The sequence below is a fragment of the Oratosquilla oratoria genome, chromosome 27 (genome assembly GCF_046742065.1).
Source record: "Oratosquilla oratoria isolate Oo_2021 chromosome 27, ASM4674206v1, whole genome shotgun sequence".
Lineage (NCBI taxonomy): Eukaryota > Metazoa > Arthropoda > Malacostraca > Stomatopoda > Squillidae > Oratosquilla > Oratosquilla oratoria.
In genome coordinates, this window is record NC_134803.1 from 38,655,034 (window position 1) to 38,680,033 (window position 25,000).

At 41.6% G+C, this 25,000-nt stretch overlaps 1 protein-coding gene across 6 annotated transcripts in view; it reads right to left on the reverse strand.

Annotated features, from left to right (window-relative positions):
* Shab (potassium voltage-gated channel shaker cognate b) overlaps nucleotides 1-25,000 on the reverse strand; it is a 578,013-nt gene that overhangs the window by 326,339 nt on the left and 226,674 nt on the right. Inside the window, exon 2 of one of the 6 annotated variants that reach the window (XM_076210480.1) lies at nucleotides 4,335-4,501. The exons of the other annotated variants lie outside the window; for them this stretch is intronic. The gene's annotated coding sequence lies outside the window, so the exon portion shown is untranslated. The remainder of the gene's footprint in view (nucleotides 1-4,334; nucleotides 4,502-25,000) is intronic. 6 annotated transcript variants of the gene reach the window in all.

The following is a 25,000-nucleotide window of genomic DNA, read 5'->3' on the forward strand; positions in this document are numbered from 1 at the left end:
ATCCCATTTCTTTATTCTGTGACCGTAGAAAGCCCCTTCACTCTTTACCTCTCTCTCCTCTTCACCTCCTTTCATCGTCCTCCTCCTCCTCCTCCTCCTCCTCTTCCTCCCCACCTGCCGGCCTCCTTCCTCCAACGCTCAGTCAACACATTGTCACGTTCCATATGGACTCGACTTTTGACGGATTTGGTGTTAACTGGTGGTAGCCACGGTTGTGGTGCTGCAGTGTTAAGGGCGCTGGTGGTGATAGTTTTGAGTGTGTGTGTGGGTATGATTCCCCAAGGTCTTGGACCACGTGTTGGACTCGTGATCAACAGCTACTTCCCTCCCGGAAGAGAGCTCAGAGCTCGTATATGACCGATCTATTGGTAATGCTGTGACCTTACACGCCCACACACACCCAACTTCCCGCCCACGAGAGTTGGAGTAACAACCCGCAGTGCAGTGATATTGAAATTATTTCAGCCCTGGGCTGCACTCGAACCCGGACTGCCGTAGTGGCAGCTAGGAACTCTACCACTGCGCCACAAGTCGTGTGTGTGTGTGTGATTCACCATGGTCTTAGATCACGTGTTGGACTCGTGATCGACAGTTATTAACCTCCCGGATGAGAGCTCAGAGCTTGTATGACCGATCTATGGGTAATGCTGTGACCTTACACGCACACACACCCAACTACCCGCCCACGAGAGTTGGAGTAACGACCCGCAGCGCAGCGATACTGAAATTATTTCAGACCTGGGCGGGATTCGAACCCGGGCCGACGTAGTGGCAGCTAGGAACTCTAACCACTGTGCCAGGAGTCGTGTGTGTGTGTGTGTGTGTGTGTGTGTGTGTGTGTGTGTGTGTGTGTGTGTGTGTGTGTGTGTGTGTGTGTGTGAATATGAATCTATGCATCTATAAACACAGACATTTCGAAAGGCGTATATTCCTCCCCCCTTAACCATCGTGGTGGGTGCGACATATATGGACTAAATAAACATTGCCTATGAGAAGCTATGGGTAAAGGAGAGGTGCCCAAGCAGTGACGGATAGAGGTTCAATATAAGGATAGGATGGGTATAGGCTAGTGGCAGCTAGTGTAGAAGGAGAGGTACACCCCCATGGTCAGGGAAAGGGGTTAAGTGTATGCACAGGATAGGCGCAGGCTAGGGGCAGCCAGTGCAAAAGAGGAGACGCCTACGCGGGTTGCTTGTGTGTAAACACGAGGAATTCCTGAACTCTGATATTTATTTATCTATTATTCCGGTGTCCCGGATTCCCGGCATCGACCGGTTCCAGCAGGTTACCTTAAACCTTTCGATGTCGGAGGAGACCTCCTGCTGCCGACAGATGATTTTATTCAGGCAAGAGTAATCAATGGCAGGATATCTTTGGGCCTATAGTGGATCCATGCTCAGAAAAATGGATAATTACACGTGTATATATATATATATATATATATATATATATATATATATATATATATATATGTATATATATATATATGTATACATATATATATATATTATATATATATGTATATATATTATATATATGTAATATATGTTTATATATATGTATATATATATATATATGTATATATATATATATATATATGTATATATATATATATATGTATGTATATATATGTATATATGTATATATATGTATATATATGTATATATATGTATGTATATACATATATACAGTATACTGTATTTATATACGGTATATATGTGTGTGTGTGTGTGTGTGTTATTCCCCATGGTCTTGGATCATGTGTTGGACTCGTGATCGACAGCTATTACCTTCCAGGCTGAGAGGTCAGAGCTCATATATATATATATATATATATATATATATATATATATATACATATATATATATATATATATATATATATATATATGTATGTATATATATATATATATATATATGTATATATATATATATGTGTGTGTGTGTGTGTGTGTGTGTGTGTGTGTGTGTGTGTGTGTGTGTGTGTGTGTGTGTGTGTGTGTGTGTGTCTGTGTGTGTGTGTGTATGTGTGTATGTGTGTGTGTGTGTGTTTACCTAATTGTATTATAAAGGATGAAGAGCAACGCAATTTGTGTTCAGTCTTCTACTCTCCAATTTATCATACCTAGCCTCAAATATGTATGCAAGAATGCATGCATGCGTGTGCTTGCGTAAAGTGCGCGCGTGTGTGCGTGTGTGTGTGCGTGCGTGTGTGCGTGCGTACGTGTGTGTGTGTGTGTGTGTGTGTGTGTGTGTGTGTGTGTGTGTGTGTGTGTGTGTGTGTGTGTGTGTACACATGTGTGTGCATGTGTGATTACCGCTTGCCCTGGCTCCACAAACACACAGGGCCAGGGTGACGTTCCCAGGGGTAACTGTGCCTTCCTTCACCACCTCCCTGGTTAATTTTTTTTTTGTCATCCATTTCCCGTTCTTGCATCGCATCCGCCCTATCTGCAATTTCATCCGCTCTCCAATTAGGCTCATGTCATCTGTCACTCCCTTGACGGGTCGCAAGTGATATGTCCGAGTGATCACATGTCCGTCCGTTCCCCACCCCCTTCCACGGACATGTGACGTCATTCGATGGACGTATTCATTCGAAAAGATTCGTCTTTCCCCCCCCCTCCCCCCAGAGAAGAATTCGCCAGTGAAAAAGGAAATGAAAAAAAAAGGGGAATATGCATTAGTTGCATGCGCAACTGCCACATCCATTTTGACAGAAAATGATCATTGGATGTTCTGAAGCGCTTATTTTCAGAGACCTGCGAATTTAATGACATTAATTTTTTTATATTTCCGGAACAAGTAAACGAATAGATAAATAAATGAAAGGAATTTGTAACGAAAATAAAATAAATAAAATTATATAAGACCTAAAGCAGGTCTTGCCTGATGGAGATCTTGTAATAGCTTTCAGAAATCAACCCCGAAATGAGAGCGCTTGTAATCATCACGAGGAATAAAGATGGCTATTATCCTCAGAAATGATTTCTCCATCAGTTTGTAACTAGAAATATTAGTGAGACAAAGAAAGGCGTCCTGACAGACAAACAACTAATATCATTCTAAACTATGTGACATTTGGGAAACTGTAATGTTATAACACATTTGTAAACCCACGATCGGAGAAATAATATCAGAAGTACAGGAAAACTGTATATTTCGGCTACTATCTGCTGAAGAGGACTACAGATAGTAGTCGAAATATACAGTTTTCCTGTACTTCTGTTATGTGACAGTTATAATGACGCCGTTCTACCTTGCTTTGAAAGAGCTATGCCTCACTGCATTGCCTTTGATTCCAGCAGTGCGGTGGGACATAAGACTCGTAGTAATGGATTTAAATTGGACAAAGATAAGTTTAAGAAGGAAATAGGCAAGAATTGGCGGTTAAAGAATGGAACAGACTCAGTAATCATATAGCGAGTACTGAAAATATTGGTTGATAAGTCGTAATAGAGATGGAACTGCCTAATATAGGCCTTATGGTCTCTTGCAGTCTCCTCCCTTCTTATGTTCTTATATTCATATCTTTCACAGTTCTTAGGACATCAAGCGTCGAAACTGGCCAGCAATTCTTGAGTCTCGTATTAGAAGTTAATAAAAACATAGATATCAAATACTCCGAACAAGAAAATATGGATAGAAATATTTCATTCTTAGGTAGTTATAGAAGAGAGTATAGCGGAGGCAGTGCTTTTGTATGGAAACAAAATGTGGACTCTTCGGGTGGTATCAATATAGAGCGAGGTAAAGTTTGTCGATGTTGAAAACTATGTATGTATGTATGTATGTATGTATGTATGTATGTGTGTGTGTGTGTACGTATATATGTATATATGTATGAAGATAATGAGTGAGCATTAAAACAGAAATAGGAGAAATGTTTACATAAAACCTGAATATGGCCGTATGAGTCTTCCGAAAGTTTGTATTTTGGTAAGGTTCTTCTTTCGAATAATCTCATGGATCTCGGAAGCACTTGTGTTTAACCTCTCTTCGAGTTATGAACAATTCGTTCGAAAGATTGAGAAAATCATTAAGAAGATAGTGGATTCATAATTAGCCCTGATCTTCAAACATGCACGCACGCACACCCACACGCCCACACACACACACACACACACACACACACACACACACACACACACACACACACACACACACACACACACACACACACACACACACACACACACACACACACACACAACACACAATATATATATATATATATATATATATATATATATATATATATATATATGGGCAGGGGACAAAGAGTGAAGAAAAATATTCATACGAATAAACATCAAACATCTTCCATTACATACCGATTCTGTTGTAATTTCTTTAGTTTTACATCATGTGTTGCTCGTTTGTGTCAAAAGGACAGGGAACTGGTCCCGTACCTCCTCTGTATGTGATAAGAGGACTGAAAGATTCTTTACTGATGAACGAGTAGGTTGGTGAGCTTTAATTACTTGGAAAACTGCCATACCTGGAAAGAGAGGAGATATACATTATACATACGTGTATTTACGAACGTACCTATATACACTACACATTACATATAACATATACACATACATGGATATTCATATACACGTACATGTACATACATATAGATATTCATGTACATACATATGCTCATGTACACATACCCAAAAATACAGATATACATATACATATGCATACAAATATACATGTGTACATATTCCCATTCATATCCGTCTACACATATTATATATATATATATATATATATATATATATACTTATATACACATATCAGTACGTACATATACACTCGTTTATACATACTCATGGATACACAATACTGTACATGTTCACATGCACATATAGTATCAAATCATTAAATATATACACTTCACATTCAAGTATTACAAATATAATATTCGTACCCAAGGTACAGAGTATGCAAAACTTAAATTCATTATATATCAGAAGATCAAATTATATATATTATTTCATTAGAACACATTTTTAAGATACAATATACATACTTGCAATGTATATGTCTGAGTGTTTGGGTTGGAGACGAAACCAACCATCGCCTTTAAGCAAAACCATCCCTCTCCTCCTCCCTCCCACCCTCTCCGTCTCCCTCCCCCCTCCCCCCCCACTCTCACCTTCCCCCTTACTTGTTCCCATTCCCACTTCTCTTCGTTCAGTCCTCACTCTTCGTCTTTCCATCTCCCTCTCCTCTACATTTTTGTTTTGTTTTGTAATTTTTCACATTTTCTTCTGCCCAGACCATCTCCTCCTCCTCCTCCTACTAGGCTCCCAATACTTGTACATTCTAATTTCTTTTACCGCATTTATCAATACCCATCCTTTCCAAATTCTCTATTAAATATTTTATTTATTATCTTTTCATTTTCTTTGATTGGTTCATGTCGTTTACCAACTTTCTCAATGTGTTAGTGTTCCATTTGTCTGCTATGCTATATCTGTAGGCGTGTGTGTGTGTGTGTGTGTGTGTGTGTGTGTGTGTGTGTGTGTGTGTGTGTGTGTGTGTGTGTGTGTGTGTGTGTGTGTTCGTGTGTTTGTCCGTGCGTGTGTGTGTGTGATTATGCGTGCATGTGTGATTATGCGTGTAGGTGTAGGTGTGTGTGTGTGTACATGCGTTTTATGTATGTGTGTAATTATGCGTGTGTGTTTGTGTGTGTGTGTGTGTGTGTGTGTATGCGTATGTGTGTGTGACTATACGTCTATGTATGAGTGTGTGTGTGTACATGTGTTTTATGTGTGTGTGTAATTATGCGTGTATGTGTATGTGTATGTGTGTGTATTCATGATATGTGTATACGAGCTTGTGTACTGCACCTATGTGCATTCCTTTGGGGTGGGGCCCAGGCATACGACGTACGCTGGAAGACCCAAGTTCCTCAACATTCTTGTGTTGTGCAGTGTTGGTATCAAAGACGCACAGAAAATGTCACGGAGTCATCAACGACTACGGACCCTCCCGCTTACTTACATCACCAAGAATACCGTCACTGACGGACGCCCTCTGTCAGTTCTATACGGGTTAGAGCGTCCCTACTTGCGGCGGAGGTCGAGGTGCCGGCAGTTGGAACCCTACCACCAGCGAGTTGGACCAAGGGCATGGTTCATTAAATTCCGTGATACAAAGTCCTCTGTGAGGGGCACCGTCTTAGCCTCCGAACCATCATCAAAAGTGGAAGGATATGTCTCGCCAACTGTACATCACGCAAAGCCTGAGTATCGAAAGAACATCTGCTTGAGCGTTGGTGTGACCTGCCGAACAGGTCGTAGGTGTAGGCCGGGGAATGTACGTAGGCGGTTCGTAAATACCCGAGGGCGATGGATTATCCACCTGTTTTTGTTATTGTTGTTGATGATGATGATGTCTTACGCGGTTATTGTTGCTCTTGATAATGATGATGATGATGATGATGATGATGATGATGCTTATGAAAATGATTCAGTTGTTGTGGCTGTTGTTGATGGCTTATACGGTTGTTGTAGTTGATGGCTTGTGAGGTTGTTGTTATTGATGGCTTGTGCGGTTGTTTTTGTTGTTGTTATGGTTATTGACATTGATTATGCTGATGGCTTATGCGGTTGTTGTTGATGGCTTATCCAGTTGTGGCTGTTGTTGGCTTATGCCGTTATTGATGTTAATGTTGATGATGATGGCTTTGCCAGTTGCAGTTGGATTGTTCAGTTGTTTTTGATAGATTATGTGTTTGTTGTTGTCGCCTTCTCGCTTTATCATTGGAACTCATTACAACTCGTTTTATTGCAAAAGTTTCTTCAGACAATAATCCGACAACGACAGACTCTGATCAAATTTATGACTTATTTCAACCCTTCCTCTGCAGTGACGTACTTTTCTCATTTTATTCTGGAAAATATCGAGCGGTTTTATTCAGTTAAGTGCACGACACCACGCTCTCGGGTTTGAGCAAATCTAAAGTCACCCCTTCGCCATAATAACGTCACAGCATTATATATATATATATATATATATATATATAATATATATATATATATAATATATATATATATATATACATATATATATAATATATATACATAATATATATATATATTATATATATATATATACATATATATATATAATATATATTATATTACATATATATATATAATATATATATATATATATATATATATATATACATATATATATACAATTAGGGACAAGAGTGTGGCGGGAATAAGGGCTGACCTTACGTCCACGAGGTGCTAAGATGGGCGGGGTGACGAATGGGTGTGGGATGGGTGTAGGGTAGGTGTATACACTGATTCAGACATCCTATCACTTTGTAAGGGGAAAAGATCTTTTGGTACACACACACACACACACACACACACACACACACACACACACACACACACACACACACACACACACACACACACAATGTATATATATATATATATATATATATATATATATATATGTGTGTGTGTGTGTGTGTGTGTGTGTGTGTGTGTGTGTGTGTATTTTTATTACTGAACCATGACTTTTGTACTTTCAGCTGAACTAAAGCTCATGTATCTGTCTCCAGGATCTTTGACATCAGCCAAAGGTGATCAGAATTACTGAAAAGACCTGAAATATTGTCAACAAATATCTATTGTATCATGGCACATTATCTTATGACTGAAGACTTACTTCCATTCAAAAAAGAATGTTGTTCACTTTTAATATCTATCGACCCTCCTTTCTGCTATCCTCCTCCTCCTCTCTCGCTTTTACCACCTCTAAGACGTCTCTTTTGGCACGATATTGTCCTCAAGGATAGAAACGCTGGTTACCGACAAGGAAATACAACACATGGACACACTCCTTCTTTGTCCACCTTTTTATATCGGGACAGCAATACAAAGGTAAAGATTCTCTTGGTTGGAACGACTTGACGGAGACCGTCGCGAGGCTAGTCTAGCCTCGTCACAGCCACCTAAGCTAAAGTAGAGTCCAGCAGGATTTCCGCTAGGCTTGTCGCCCCCACCCCCACGCCCCGTGCGAGGCTAAACAGACGTATTCTAAGCAAGCAAGCGCGAGGCTATCTAAGCACGCGAATCTTGCTGGTAAACAAACTAAGTCCATAAGGAGTCTAAGTGAATGGCAAGAAACTCCTCACTGGACCCCGCGAGAGGCTATTCTGACCTCGGCTGACCTAATGTGTCCTCTACGGAGCTCATTAGGAAAGACCTATGCGGTAATTAACAAGTTTAACGGGGTTTAGTACCATTTGGGTTAGGGCAAGCAGGGCTAGGTGTACGAGATGGATGGTTAACTTCCTTCCATGGCTGAGATTACGCGCGCGCGCGCACACACACACACACATTACATACGAGTATATATATATATATATATATATATATATATATATATATATATCAACAACAACAACAATAATAATAATAGTAATGATAATAACAGCAACAACAATTATTTCATGTTGCTCATTGCCTGAGCGGGTTAGAACGTCGCTACTTGTGACAAAGATCGAGGAGACGCAGTTCGAATCCTACCGGCGGCGAGTTGGACCAAGGTTATAGTTTATCAAAATCCACGCTATAATATCTTCTGTAAGGGGCACCGTCCTAGCCCAAGTTTGTATTCTATGTATTTATCTATATATCAAGAGCTTTTTCCCTCATATAAGGGGGGTAGCTTAGTCAGAGGCACGTACCTATTCCCACCCATTCCACTCCCCTCCACCATCTTTTCCACCCGTCCCATCTCAGCTCCTCATGGATGAGGGGTCATCCCTGCATCGGCCAATGCCCAGGGTCAAACGCAATGCAGCAAGACGGAGTACATCCACAGCAAGGCCGATTCACTTTATCGGCAACCCCCCCTTCTCCGTCCCCTCATGCAGAAAAAGCGAAGACGGGGAGAAATCCCTTCGGACTGCATCAAAATATCATTCACACATAAGAACTCCCTAAACCCACATTCCCCCATCCCTCCAGTAATCTCCAATGTATTAATCACTCTTGAGTACAAACTTAACAAAGCAAAGTTTGCACTCAAGAGCGGTTAATGCATTGCAAGGTTGGGTGGAATGTGTATATTCGGATCTGGAGAAAGCATTTGATGCAGTAAGTCGTAATAAATTAGTATGAAATTGGCAGACAGAGTTTTTATTACTACAACGTTTTGCTTGTTAGACCTTTATCAAGTACTTGACATCGTTCTTGATAAAACTGTAATAAGCGAAACGTTGTTCTAATAAAGTCTTCGTCCTTAAAAAATATTAATTTTGAAAATAAATTCTTCTGAAAATTGGAGCTAACTGGTGGGGGAGTTTAAAATGAACTCTAAATATAGAACATAAAAACATATAATAATGGAGGAGATTGCTTAAGAAGGTATTGCCTACACTAGGCAGTTCCATGTCCCTTTACCTGCCATCCCTATCCATAAAGTTATCTAATCTTCTCTTGAAACGACCAATTGTTTCAGCTCTCAGTTACTAAGTTTATTCCATTCGTTAACTACTCCGTTGGTAGACTAATTCTAACTGATCTCCTTCTTAAGTGGATAAATGATTCCCGAAGACAAGTACATGAGAACAGTAGTGTAGAACGAGAGGTTGGAGAACGACAAACAACGGAGTACCACGTAGATCGGTCCTGACACCTAAAATGATCTTTATATACGAGGCGTCTAGAAACAGAGGGGCATCCGCGCCACTTTTACTAGTTTCGAGTTAAGCACTGATATATAGACATATGAGGTTTGCGCTTTTCATGATTCAGTAAAAGTGGCGAGGATGTCCCTCTGTTTCTGGACGCCTCATATGTAAGTGTCATGATGGAAAGTATAAAAATAGACACTAGCATGTTTGTAGATGATGCAAATATTGAGAGAACAATTAGAAATAATGGTGTGGATTGGAGACAAAAAAAGAAAAAGAAAAAAATATCAAAGGGTTGTTAAGGTAAACAGTTTCCATGTAAGTGCACCCATATATGTGTATATATATATATATATATATATATATATATATGTATATATATATATACATATATATATATATATATGTATATATATATATATATATATATCTTTTCTATGTTACGCACTAATGTGCGGTCGTCTGGATGCAGATTTCCGAGTAGGATACTGAAGTCCATGGTGTTTTCCTCTAGACGTCTTTCGGCTCTAATTAGCCGAAAGACGTCTAGAGGAAAACACCATGGACTTCAGTATCCTACTCGGAAATCTGCATCCAGACGACCGCACATTAGTGCGTAACATAGAAAAGATATTCTATAAACAGAATAATGCTATCTCAGCTGTTGACTTTAACAACGCATGCATTATTAACGGCCTACTTCCAAAATATATATATATATATATATACATTATATATATATATATATATAATTTTGTGTATGAGTACGTGTGTCATGAGTGTGTACGCGCGGGTGTGTAAGTCGAATCACAAGCTGACCCATGACCTCCTATCGTTAATTTTCTTCCCAAAGTGAACTAACCTGGTCTTGTTTCGACTTTGAATTGTACCAATTCTTCACGCAAATCAAACGTATTTCAGCGTACGAAAAAAACCGTTCTTTTTTACTCAGCCGAATGAAACGTTTTGTAATCTCCGACGCGTTGCCTGGTTTGACATCAGGGATATCTTCATTTGTTTAAGTGCTATTGGTCGCCCCCCCCATGAATGACTAAGCCAGTTCACACGTAATTCCAGTCAATATAATTCCAGTCCTGGATTCTCTACAGTGTAGAGAATCCAGGATTCCAGTCTATGTGACTCTTATGAAAACCACTCTTGTCAGTGGCCGTCAGCACGTTTGAGTCTCACTGTACGAAAGTATTAGTAGCCGACAAGTCTATCGAAATAAACACCATGCGTACACGTACATGTGTACGCGTACATGTGTACACCATGTGTATTACTACAACGTTTCGCTTGATATATATGTTTTTTTAAGTACTTGAAAAAGATGTAACAAGCGAAAAGTCGTACTAAAAAGGCTCCGTCTTCATGTGGTGTTTATTTCAATAGCTTGAATCTTAATGTTTGGTTCGTGATGTGCTACGTTGAGCTTGTGTTATGTTACACGTTACAGCATGTGCTAGGGTGATACGGTTAAGATGTGTTTACACGTAGACCTTCCCAGAATTGTTTACCATCGTTTCTTTTAGTTAATATTGTTCTTATTTGTTCACATTTAAGTAGAACACCTCTTGTATTATAATCAAATAGAACAAATATATCTCTAAACCCCTTTTACCGCTTTCCTCAGTTTTTTTTTTTTTTTTTTTTTTTTTTACTTCTAGGTTGTATCATTTTGTTTTTACAATTAGCAGACTTGATTCGTCCCTCCCTGAGAGATAAATCTTTTCTCTTTTTCTCCCCTCGGAGAGAAGGCAAACCTTTATCCTCCTTAATTTTTCTCTCATCATCTAATTTCTCTTCATTTTTTTCAGTTTATTTTTGCTCGGATTTCAGGTCTCCTCTCCTCTTGATCTCTTTCTCCTGTCACTCTCTCGTCCTACGTTCATTTATTGCTTTCCTTTGTTTCCTTGTGAGTTCATATTTCTTTCTCTTTATCCTTCTCTCTCTCTCTCTCTCTCTCTCTCTCTCTCTCTCTCTCTCTCTCTCTCTCTCTCTCTCTCTCTCTCTCTCTCTCTCTCTCTCTCTCTCTCTCTCTCTCTCTCTCTCTCTCTCTCTCTCTCTCTCTCTCTCTCTCTTTCTCCCTCCCTCTCTCTCTCTCTCCTTTCCTCCCTCCCCTCCCTATCTCTCCCTTTCTCTATCTCTCTCCCTCTCTCTCCGTTCCCTCTTCCCCCTCTCTCCCTATCTTTCTTCTGTACATTTCACTTCGTCACTCCGCTTCCTCCTCTTCATCCACTTCCTCCTCCTCCACCTCCTCCTCTTCCTCATCACCACCACCACCGCCCCCTCTAAACTACCACCTTTACATTCACCATTATCATTCTCTTATCCTCCATCATCTTCCTCATCATATTCTTTCATCATCTTCATCTTCATCTCCACATTTTTTAATTTTCACTTTTTTTTTACCTCGTAAGCACACACTCCCTCATCCCCCTCCTTTGTTCTTCTTTCCTCTCTTCCTCTTCCTTCCTCTTCTCTCTTTTCCTCCTCCTCTTCCTCCTCCTCCTCCTTCTCTTGTGTCCTTGAGCAAACACGGTTAGACGATGATGATCCAGCTTAGACGCTCATTTTCACATTTACTGACGCAGCTCTCCTTCCACATATTCTCCAAAAGTCTTTAACCCCTTCCACTTACTGTCGCTAGACGATTTTATTCAGCCGAACCCCTCTCCCCCTTTCTGCAAAGCGAAAAAGAGGGAAGGCTCTCGTCACTGATAGGTCGGAGAGGACATGCGAGGATTTGAACGAGGAAAACTTCATCTTCAACCATTTTTCTTTTTCGAAGGGCCTTGCCTCCCCCTCCCCCCTCCCCCCCAAAAAATTGGCTTCCTTCCCCCTCAAAAAAAGGACTTCCTAAAAAAAAAAAAAATACTTTCCAGAGAGTGATATATCGACTGGAACAAGTGGGGAGCTGTAGGAGGGGAGGAAGGGGGGGAGGAAAGGGGAGGAGAGGGGAGGAAGGGGGGGAGGAAGGGGGGTGGAGGAAAAGGAGGGATAAAGGAACAAGGAAGGCGAGTAGGGAAGAACAAAGGCCCTCCGGAAGGCCTTTTGGGGGGGGGGTGGAGGGGGGGGGCTCAGGAAAACAAAGAATTTCTCCTCTTCTGGAAGAGACAAAGGACAAGGAGAGCTTCTGGTTTCACCAAGAATCTTCAGTTCCTCCGATGCCGCCGATGAAAAACAAAATGACCAGACGGCGGCAGATGGAATAGAAGGAGAAAGGACCACCCAGTACGGAAGGATAGCTGCTTCATCACAGTGGTGTGTTTGTTTCAGTCAAGGAAGGTCCGTGTCCTTGAGGATCTAATGGTTCTGAGGTCAACTTGGGTCGAAGTCTCTACGTGATTGGAATGGGGTCAACGTGGAGGCGTCTTTGTCATGGGAGCACTCCCGAAGCCTCAGCATGGAAGGAAGTCCTAGCCAACCGTGCGGAAGGCAAGAGTCCCTGGGAAGGAGGAGGAGGAGGAGGAGGAGGAGGAGGAGGAGGAGGAGGAGAAGAGGAAGAAGAAGAAGAAGAAGAAGAAGAAGAAGAAGAAGAAGAAGAAGAAGAAGAAGAAGAAGAAGAAGAAGAAGAAGAAGAAGAAGAAGAAGAAGAAGAAGAAGAAGAAGAAGAAGAAGAAGAAGAAGAAGAAGAAAGAACAACAACAACGGTAACAACAACAACATCGTCAAGTGTTCTTCTTTCGGCCCCTTTGCGTGTTCTAGTGTTCTCCGGTCGTTCCGTCAAGAGGCGAGAGTTATCCAGCCGCATTCTGTACCAGAACCCAACTTCTGTGGCCGTCCACCGGATTCCTGGAATGCTGGAAGTCATAACAGGTTCGGGGAAGGGTTGTACTAAGTCCGCCGAACAGAGGCAGAGGGAGAGAGATTAGAGGGAGAGGCAGAGAGTGAGAGGCATGGAGGCAGAGAGGGAGGGAGGGAGGGAGGGTTAAGGATGGAGGGAGGGGAGTAAGATGGTAAGGAAGAGGGAGAGGAAGGGAGGGAGAGGAAGGGAGGGAGAGGCAGGGAGAGAGGGAGGGAGAGAGGGAGGGAGAAACTGAAAGAAAGGGAAAGAAAAAAGAGAATGAAAAAGTAGATAAAAAGAGAATCACACACACACACACACACACACACACACACACACACACACACATATATATATATATATATATATAATATACACACACCACAGAAAGAGAGAAAATAAGAGAGCGAGAGAGGGAGAGAGAGAGAGAGAGAGAGAGAGAGAGAGAGAGAGAGAGAGAGAGAGAGAGAGAGAGAGAGAGAGAGAGAGAGAGAGAGAGAGAGAGAGAGAGAGAGAGAGAGAGAGAGAGAGAGAGAGAGAGAGAGAGAGAAAGGGGGTGGTGAGAGGATCTGAACTGCACTAAAAAGCCAAGAAGAAAACGAGCCCCTTTTGTAATCCTTCCACGTCCAATGACAGACCCCAAAAAAGGCCAAATCAGCTGATCTCCTTGGACCAGATTAAAGGTGTCACGCTTCTTTCTCCAAGTTCCCCCACCACCCCCACCCACTCTACCCCACCTCACCCTACTCTGAGTCCTCCCACCCCACTCCCATTTTCAACTCCCCAAACCAACTCACCCACCCGTCCAAACTCTGGAATTGTTATGGAGATTGTGTGATCTTACAGACGCTCCTTATCCCCATTTATCTTCCTCCACTACTTTCTTTCCCTCTTTTTCTCTTGATTATCTCCTCTCCTCTCCCACTTCCTGCTTCTTCACTCTTCTCTCTCCCTTTCTTTTGATGTATGAATGTCTTCTATTCCGTTCTGAGTTGCTACAACTCTAAACCAAATTTGATTTCGTCTACGAACGACTTTGCCTCCCGAGTTTCCATTCACTCTCCAGCTCGCAGTTTTCTCCTGGAAGTCATCATTTCTCAGTAGAAAAGAATCTCTTTTTTCCTCCCCCTCGAAGGAGAAGCTACATTTAGTTTGAAAATATCGCTGAAGTTGAATTATTTTCTCGGCTCGCAGACCCCGTTTATGGGTCACCGTCTACGTCTTGCAAAAACCCTTCGTCGAACTCTCTGCGAAGTGATCGAAATTGTCTCTTCTTTCTCGAAGTCTCAGCCACTTCCTCCAAGTTACCTCTTTTTTTTTTATTGCCTTTTTTTACGTAGCTCTCGCTCCTTTCCAACCACTCTCCACAGCAGAGGCCATCAGAGGTGCATAGATCAGTGTCACATTGCTTGTACCTAAACAGTATTGTCAAGATGATTACACTGATAATTAACAGACTTCATCCACAATCACAGCGATTCCAACATACCAAAAATTCACATGACTTTCTCACCAAACATACAATACAACCTAACCAAACCAAACTAAGGCACCATGGTTAGGTACAGAGACTGCATGGTCTCTTAGGGGATATGCCGGTCCTGCAGTGGACCATAGACTGAACTGCAACGGCCTATCTCTCCCTCGAGGCTGTCTTTCGAGAAGTACTCTCTTTAACTCGTTGCCCTCGAACGGGCCTTAAGTTGCAGATTACTGGAAGAGCAAAGCAAGTTAAATTTTGGTCACAAATAATTTTTTGTTATTTCATTCACAAGAAGTCATTCGTCATGTTTGTCGCCATATGCCGCAACTGTGAGATCTAAAACTTCCAAAAACATGAGTCCCATCTGTACTTCCCCTCTCTCTCCTCCCACTTTCCTTCCCAGATCCCTTCTCCAACTGCCGAGAGGTTCTCAAACTTCATGTGTACTTCCCAATTTGTACTCCCCCCCTCTCTACTCCCCCTCTCCCTCAGATCCCCCTCTCCCCCAGGTCCCCCAAGATCTCCCCAGATCCCCCAAGATCCCTTCTCCAACCGCCTTGGGGCTCTCAGACTCCTTCTTTCCAAAATGACGTTACTCTCTTCTCGAAATTTTCCCTCGGGTTTCTTCTCAAAATTTTCCCGCGAGCGGCAATAGCAGAAGAGACGAGGGTAGGCTTCTTTCTTCTGTCTTCGGAAATGGATAGTTTTCCTTCAGGCCTACGTCAGATAAGAACGCTAATTGTCTCCAAGATCTCCTGCGCCAGTCTTAAAAGAAAGATAACTTCCTCAATTCCTCTTCGGATGTCGTTGAGATAACAGTCGTGGCTCTCAGTGTTTCTCTTCCAGATCGTCTCCTGGAATTCGGCCGTCAGCAGGGGTCTTCGGGATAATGTAACAATTTCTCTTCGGGTATCTTTGAGACAACAACTGAATCACGTTGCTCCTTTTCTAAGTGGCTTTCGTCGTGGCTCTCAGTGTTTCTCTTCCAGATCGTCCCCTGGAATTCGGCCGTCAGCAGGGGTCTTCGGGATAATGTAACAATTTCTCTTCGGGTATCTTTGAGACAACAACTGAATCACGTTGCTCCTTTCCTAGGTGGCTTTCCATGAATCAGCGTCTGCACAGGGTACCTTGAGACAAATCTTTGAAACAGATATGCTCTCTTTAATTATTCCTTCTCCGCAGTGTCTCACAGTCTTCAGCTCATACGTAGCGGCTTTTGAGATAGTAGTAACGTCTCCATACCTTCTCGGGGATCTTGGAGAGCAATAAAATGTTTCTCTGCTCAGAGTGTCGATGTCATTTTTTATTATCTATCCGTCCATAGTTCTCTTTCTCACACACTCTTAGTCACACTTCCACTCGCTCTCACTCTCATTCTAATTTTTTTTAGATAACTTAACGTCGAGGTTGTATTTCTTCTTTGGGTCTGAAATCGATCAATGCATCAGCAAGAGCAACATTCCGAGTGGATGCGTTCCTTCAATTCGCATCTTCCGAAAAAAAAAAAAAAAAAATCCTTCGTCAACGGGGCGACGCACTTTTCTCCAGTTCAGGAGACAAGCCATTTCATGCGCCTGAAAGGACCGACTTCAGCCTGAAGGGGATCCCTATTGGTTGATTTGGGTCTCCTTCAGGTTGGGATCTTGACTCCCCCTACCCACCAAGTTACATGAAGTCGATATCAGGTGGAACATGACTTACGAGACCCCGTAATGAAGAAGTTAAAATGTCCTGAGAAACTCAAAATTTTCCCGAAGTAAAAAATTCCTGAAGAAGTGAAAATATCCTAAAGAAGTCAAAATCTCCTGAAGAAGTAAAAAATTCTCAAAAAAGTACAAATATCCTGCAGAAGTCAAAATACCTTGAAAGACATTTTACAGCCTATTAGCGCTGTAAATGAACCCTGAGAAGGACCCCAACTTGGGAATGGAGAGATGTACCTGATGACACCAGCAGCATCCCATATTTTTTAGAGAAATGCTATTCAGGATTCGAAATCTGTGAAAAGGGGGAGGGGATGGGTGGGGTGCCATTTTTGGAAAGTGTTGAAAAAAAACCCTCAAAAGTAGCGTACTCAAATATCGTTTTTGGATTTTTCTTTCTTTATGTGACGAGATTTAAAAATGGAAATAAATATTCATTCTCATTTATACAGGTTGGTCCAGAAATCAGTGAGGTAATTAAAAGATATTTTCATTTTACGTAATGCATACGTACTGATCGATAAAGGACTAAAAATAGTGTAAACAAATTTCTATTACTTCCTCTATATTGTATTAACCTTCCACACATATATTTGTAACAATAAGGTAGTTTTCAACAATTAAAACCCCTTATTTACTTTTGGGCCACCCTGTACAAATTGTATTTTGGCCACATTTTTTAATAGTTTTTTCTACTTTTTTATTTTGTATGAAACACTGCTTTAATTACCCTGATTAACCATCACCATAACCTAATGCCCTTGGTGGTATGATCAGCAGCTTGGTGATCCTGAAGACAGACGGACAGACAGACAGACGGACAGACGGACAGTGCCGGTCATTCCTCGAATTGCTGAGAGTCCCCTAAAGATAGCACAGGTACCAGGTATTTGTCTCATTAGTGACGTCATCGCTGACGTCATCGCTGGCCTCAGAGCATCTTTCTCTCTCTCTCTCTCTCTCTCTCTCTCTCTCTCTCTCTCCTCTGACCTATATGGCAATGACGTCCCTCATGCAAATGTTGAGGAAATTGTCATGCAAGGCCGCAAGCTGAGAGAGAGAGAGAGAGAGAGAGAGAGAGAGAGAGAGAGAGAGAGAGAGAGAGAGAGAGAGAGAGAGAGAGAGAGAGAGAGAGAGAGAGAGAGAGAGAGAGAGAGAGAGAGAGAGAGAGAGCGAGAGAGAGAGCGAGAGAGAGAGCGAGAGAGAGCGAGAGAGAGAGAGAGAGAGAGAGAGAGAGAGAGAGAGAGAGAGAGAGAGAGAGAGAGAGAGAGAGAGAGAGAGAGAGAGAGAGAGAGAGAGAGAGAGGGGTGATGGAAGAAAATCACACGACGAGGAGAAACAAATGAGAAGGAAAGAAAAGAGCGAATAAAAGAGTGAAAAGAGGAGAGATGAGTTTCTGGAGGAGGCTTGGAGGGAGCAGAAGTTTGAGGAGGTAAGTGGCCTCTTGAGGGGAGATGGAGGAGAAGGGGACCGGAGGGGAAATGGAGGGGAGAGAGGAGAGGAGAAGGGAAGGGAGGGGAAGAAAAGAGATGGGGAGGAGAGGCAATAGAAAGGAAAAGAGAGGAAAAGAGAGAAGGGAGGAGAAGGGAGGGGAGGGGAGGAGAGGAGATGGGAAAAAAGAAACTGGAAAAGAGAGAAAGAGGATGGGAGAGGATATAGAGAGGAAAAGAGGGGAGAAGAGAGGAGAGGGGAGAAGAGAGGAGAGGAGAGAAGAGGGAAGAAAGGAGGGAAGAGGAGATGGTGTGTTGGGGAGGAGAGGATATAGAAAGGAAAAGAGAGAAGATAGGAGACAGAGAGGAGAAGAGAGGAGAGATGAGAGGAAAAGGGAGAGAGGATGAGAAGAGATGGGGAGGGGAGTAAAAGAGAGAAGAGAGGAGATGAGTAAAGAGAATAGAAAAGAGAAGGAGAGCAGAGAGGGGTGAGAAGAGATGGGATGGAGAGGAGGGAGGGGAAGGGGGAAGAAGAAGAGGAGGAGGAGGAGGAGGAAAAATTAGGTAATAGAAAGGTGACGAGGAAAGAGGAGGGAAGGGGAAGAATGAGGGAGAGGAGGAAGAGGAGGAGGAGGAGGAGGAGGGAATGCAATTGAATCTCGAACTGTGAAGATCGGGAAAGGATGAGGATGAGAAGGAGGAGGAGGAGGAGGTTGTGGAGTGAGCTGATATGGAGTTTGAAAGTGAAATATGGCCATGAGAGGGTGGAGGGGGAGGGGCAAGGCGGAGGGGGTAGGTGGAAGGGGGAGGTGGAGGGGGAGGTGGTGGGGAGGTGGTGGGGAGGTGGAGGGGGAGGTGGTGGGGAGGTGGAGGTGGGGCATGTGGAGGGGGGTGGGGGAGGTGGAGGGGCGAGGTGGAGGGGGAGGTGGTGGGGAGGTGGAGGTGGGGGCATATGGAGGGGGGTGGGGGAGGTGGAGGGGTGGAGGGGGAGTGGAGGGGGAGGGAGAGGTGGAGGGGAAGGTGGATGAGGGTGAAGTAGGGGCGCAGTCAGTGTAGAGCTCTGGTTGGAGATGGAGATAGATATGCAGATTTTGATAGACCTGGGTACCCCTCGGCGTGGGTGGAGGAGATTGACTGGTGGTGGTGGTGGTGATGGTGGTGATGGTGGTGGTGATGGTGGTGGAAGTGGTAGTACTGGTGGTAGTGAAAGTGGTAGGGTGGAGGTGGTGGTGGTGGTGGAGGTGGAGTGAGAATGGAGGTACAGGTGGAGGCGAATATAAAGTTGGAGTAATGGAGTACGAATGGAAGCGGATTCTGAGGAGGAGGAGGAGGAGGAGGAGGAGGAGGAGGAGGAGGAGGAGGAGGAGGTTGAGGTGTGGGTTGAGGAAGGAGAGGAGTTAAAAGGGAAGAAGGCGTGAAGGAGTTATTAAAGAGAGTAAAGATAAAGAAGGAGAGGAAGAAATTAAAAAAAGAGAGGAAAAGAAAGAGCGAAATAGGAAGATATGAAAGAGAGTAAAAGATATGAAGAAGAACGAGATAGGAAGAAATCCGAAAAAGAGAGGAAAAGAAAGAGGGACAATGGGAGAGAATAGAAAAAAGAGAGAAAGGAATGGAAAGAGAGGAGAAGAGAGTTGTGAGGGAGAACTCAAGAAAAGGAAAGAGGAAGACAAGAACCAGAAAAAAAAGAGTGAAAAAGAGAAAAAGAGAGAAAAATAAAGAATGAAGAAGGAGGTGAGGGAGAGAGGGAGAGGTGTGAGAGATAAAAAGAGAGGATAGAAGAGAGAAGAAATAAAGAGGAGAAGTGGAATTCAGAGAGTTATGAGGGTGGATTAATTCTGGTGGACAGAACGGTGGAGTAGTACCTTGCTGGACTTGTGTTTATATTTATAAGAACATAAGAATGGAGTAGACTGCAAGGGACCATAAGAACTACACTAGGCAGTTCCATGTCCCTTACCATCTTTCATTCCTATCCATAAATTGATATAATAGTCTCTTTAAAACAACCAATAGTTTCAGAACTCACTACATGGTTACTAACGATGGTATTCTTAAAAAAATTATTTTCTTATATAAATCTTATATAAATCCTTGGAAGGGAAAGATTTATATAAGGAAATATTTTTTCTTAAGAATACCATCGTAATATTCTTACGGTGCTATTCTTAAACAAAATCCTTATATAAACCTTTCTCTTCCAAGGATTTAAATGCGTTTTATATAAGGAAATATTTTTTTCTAAGAATACCACAATAAGATCCTTACGGTGGTATTATTAAATTTTTTTCCTTATATAAATCTTTCCCTTCCAAGATTTATATAAGGATTTTTTTTTTTAAGAATACCACCGTAAATCTATTCCATTTGTTGACAACTGTGTTGGTAAACCAAGTCTTGTCTATTTCCTCCTTAAATATCTCATCCAGCAGTGGGCTTTATTCAGTTGGGGCGGGAACCCTTCAACTCTGGAGGGATTAAGCCCAAGTCATTGTGAACTTCGGGGCAAAGTTACAAGTGGAGATCTCCGCCGGGGGGGAATGGGGGCTGGGGTTGGGGGGTTAGGAGGGGTTAACTTAGGGGAATTTGTGGGCTTAGAGTAGGGGATTGACAGCCCAGGCTGGTCGGTCAGTTCAATTCTTGTCCAGAGAAAACAATAATATTAGTAACAAATGATAAAGATTAGCCACAAAAAATTTAGATGAATAGATAAGATGATATGGGGATGAATGAATATATAGGCCAACAATTATAAAACAAATGAATGTATATATATATATATATATATATATATATATATATATATATATATATCAAAGACTGATATAAGTATTTAAGCAATTAGATAAGTAGATAAATGTATAAATTATTAAATAGATGAATAGATAATTACAAACAGGGAGATAGATAAATAGATAAATAAATAGATAAATAAATAGGTAAATATGTAAATACTAAATAGATAAACGTATAAATAATTTGTAAATGAATAGATAAATAACTGAATAAACTAACTTATAAATGATAAATGAACAAGGAAGCACCGTGGGAATGTGGTTTGAACTCGACATAAAATCACGGTTCAATTGGAATCCTACCAATCAAATCTATTTCCGACTTCGATGGTAACAACGCTGTTACCATGGAAACGTCGCGCGAGCTTCAAAAAGGCATTCAGTGTTGGAAAACCTATTCCTATTGAACAACGGGTCGTTAGGCCACAAGGGTATACAGTTAAGGTGGCGGCATACTAGGTATTTCTCGCTAGCATGCTACTTGCTATTGCTATTTCGTTTGAGTAGAAACGACTTTGGTTAGGAGCTCTTGTTTTTCGAATTTCAAAATGTCAAATTACTCTTGCGTCATATAGTTAGAAGCTGAATTTTGAATTAATAGAAATTAAACCTAAAATACGAACTTTAGACACATTGTTAAGATGTTCTTACGGAAGTCTAGAATATTGTAACTGAAGTCGTTTCTACTCAAACGAGGTAGCAAAAGCAAGTAGCATGCTATCGAGATATGCTTAGTGTGCCGCAACCTTTAGTATGAAAATCCATTTAAAAACATGAAAGGGATGAAAGAGAGATTTAAAAAGAAAAAAATATCATTTATGAATTATTTCGTCCGTTTAATATCACCCGTTGTTTGGGTTATGTTTTTCTTTGGTGGGTATTAAAGAAGATCTTCAATACGTCGATCTGATGTTGTGACTGGCTCCCATTTAGTACCTCGTTCTCGCTTCGATAATTATATAATTATCCTTCATATATCATTACCCATTGTACTTAAGAACATAAGAACATAAGAACATAAGAATGGAGGAGACTGCAAGAGACCATAAGGCCTACATTAGGCAGTTCCATGTCCATTGCCACCTATCATCCTCATCCATAGTTATCTAATCTTTTTCTTAAAACAGACGATATTTTCAGCGCTCTCTACTTGGTTACTAACTCTATTCCACTTGTTAACCACGTAATTGTAAACCAGATCTTAACAATTTCCTTGTTAAACCTAATTTTGTCCAATTTAAACCCATTATTACGAGTCGTACCCCGCTGTCTTAATATGATGATCTTGTCTGTATTACCCTTTTTAAAGCCCTTAATTCACTTGAATACCTTTATTAGATCACTCCGAACTGTACGTCTTTACTGAAAGTGTAAGTTATGGTGTCTAAGCCTGCCTAGTAAAGTAACGGTGGTATTCTTAAAAAAATCTTTCCCTTCCAAGGATTTGTATAAGATTTATATAAGGAAAGATTTATACAAGGAAAGATTTTTTTAAGAATACCACCGTAAGATTCTTACGGTGGTATTCTTAAAAAAGTCTTTCCCTTTCAAGGATTTGTATAAGATTTATATAAGGAAAGATTTTTTTTTTTAAGAATACCACCGTAAGTTTCTAAGCTCATGTATCATTTCGGTCATTCTCCTCTGTACTAATTCTAGTGAATATCCATTCCATAGGACGAAGACAAGAAATGTTCCGGTGGTGCCCGACATCCGCTCCACGTTCCCTAAGGTATCTTCGGCAATACCCCAATGCGTTTCTTTCTCCATAGTATGTACTGTCACAGGTAAAAGATCTCTTAGCGTCTCTTAGGAGGAATAAGAGTAAAACAAAGAGCAATGTTCAACTTGAAAGTTCAGAGCAAAGTAATTACAAAGGGGAGTGAGGGTCTTGGGAAAGGCTGAAGAGTATAATAGTTCAGACAAATCCTGGAATTGCTGAAGGGCATGGAATGAAGAAAATCCCTTTGTTCTTCATATAGTAAATGATAATGATAATATAACAATTCAGTTTAATTATTCGGTTTAATGTCGCGGACTACCCCCTATCAAGAGGCTAGGATGATACCCCTTACAGAAGACTTTGTAGCGCGGAATTTGATGACCCATGCCCTTGGTCCAACTCGCTTGCGGCAGTGTTCGAACTGCCGTCACCTTGAACTCCGCCGTAAGTAGTGGCGTTCTAACCCGCTCGATGGTGGAATTAATGGTGATGGTGGTGGTGGTGATGATGATGATGATGATAATGATGATGATGATGATGATGATGATGATGATGATGATTATGTTGATGGTGATGATGGTGATGACGATGATGATGATGACGACGACGACGACCACGTGAGACAAAGACACAAGAGAAAAAACACAAATGGAAGATTGCGGAAGATGGACGATGTGGATGAAGACCGCAGTGGAAAGGTGGATTGGAAGAGAAGTGACGATAGTTTAATTAGTGGATAAACGAGATCATGGTGGATCACAGCAGGAAATTAAGTGGAAGGAAGAAGAAAAGATGGTGGATTACCAGATGTGGATCACTGGATAACAGTGAGAGAGTTGGTGAAAATGTGGAGATGGTGGAGAAGGTGGAAGAGGTGGAGAAGGTGGAGTAGGGAGGGTGAAGACATTGACAAATGGACTAGTGAATCAACAGAGAATACTGGAAGTGGAATTGGAAAGACAGAAGGATGGAAGACGTCGATGGAGGAGGTGGAAGAGGTGGAGGAAGTGGAGGAGAAGGTGGAGAGGACGGTGACTAATGAGTTTGTGGGTGGGGGGAAAGGTGGGGGTGTGGATGGGGGTGGAGGGGTGGGAGTGGATGGGGTGGGGAGATATGGAGTGGATGGGGGGTCAGAATACCGTAAACTTGGGTAGAGAGTTGAACCGTGGGTGGATTAATAGAGGGTTTGGGATTGCGTGGTGGATTTAGGGTGGATGGAGAGGGGGACGGATCTCTTGTTCCTATAGGTGGATGGGTGGATGGATGGATGATAGGTAAATGGATGGATGGATGATGGGTAGGTAGGTGGATGGATGATGGGTGGGTGGCAAGATTAATAGGTGGATGTATGCATGGATGGATGATAGGTGGATGGGTGGATAGATGATGGGTAGGTAGGTGGATGGATGATGGGTGGATGGCAAGATTAATAGGTGGATGTATGTATGTATGGATGAATGGATGGATAGATAAAAGGATTGATGTAAAGCTGAACATATGGATGGATGGATGGATAGATAGGAGGACTGATGTAAAGTAGAACATATGGATGGATGGATGAACGGATGAATGGATGGATAGATAGGTGGATTGATGTAAAGTTGAACATATGGATGGGTGGATGGATGAATGGATGGATAGATAGGTGGACTGATGTAAAGTCGAACATATGGATGGATGGATGGATGGATGGTTGGATGAATGGATGGATAGATAGAAGGATTGATGTAAAGTTGAACATATGGATGGATGGATGGATGGATGGATGGATGGATGAATGAATGGATAATTAGTTGGACTGATGTAAAGTTGAACATGTGGATGGATGGATGGATGGATGGATGGATAATTAGTTGGATTGATGTAAAGTTGAACATATGGATGGATGGATGGATGGATAGATAGGTGGATTGATGTAAGGTTGAACATATGGGTGGATGAATGGATGGGTAGATAGGAGGATTGATGTAAAGTTGAACATATGGATGGATGGATGGATGGATGGATGGGTAGATAGGTGGATTGATGTAAAGTTGAACATATGGATGGATGGATGGGGAGATAGGTGGATTAATATAAGATTGAACATATGGGTGGATGGATTATCAAATCATGTGAGGAGGCTTAGAATAATAAAAAGAAAATAGAAAAAAATTGAGAAACATTTTCCTATTTTGAACGTTTGAATTTTAAATTGTCATAAAAAATAATTGTAAATTGCAATTTTTTTTATGAAAATACTGAGTTGATTAGCTCAGCAAATGACCATTCTTTTTTGTAACAATATAGTTTCCATTTTCGAAAACAGAAATTATCTTTAGTTATTTGAATTTCTATAGTTTACCGGTACAGTTGGCTATCTGAAAAAAATTGTCCTGTGAATATTACATAAATCAATATACTCTTACA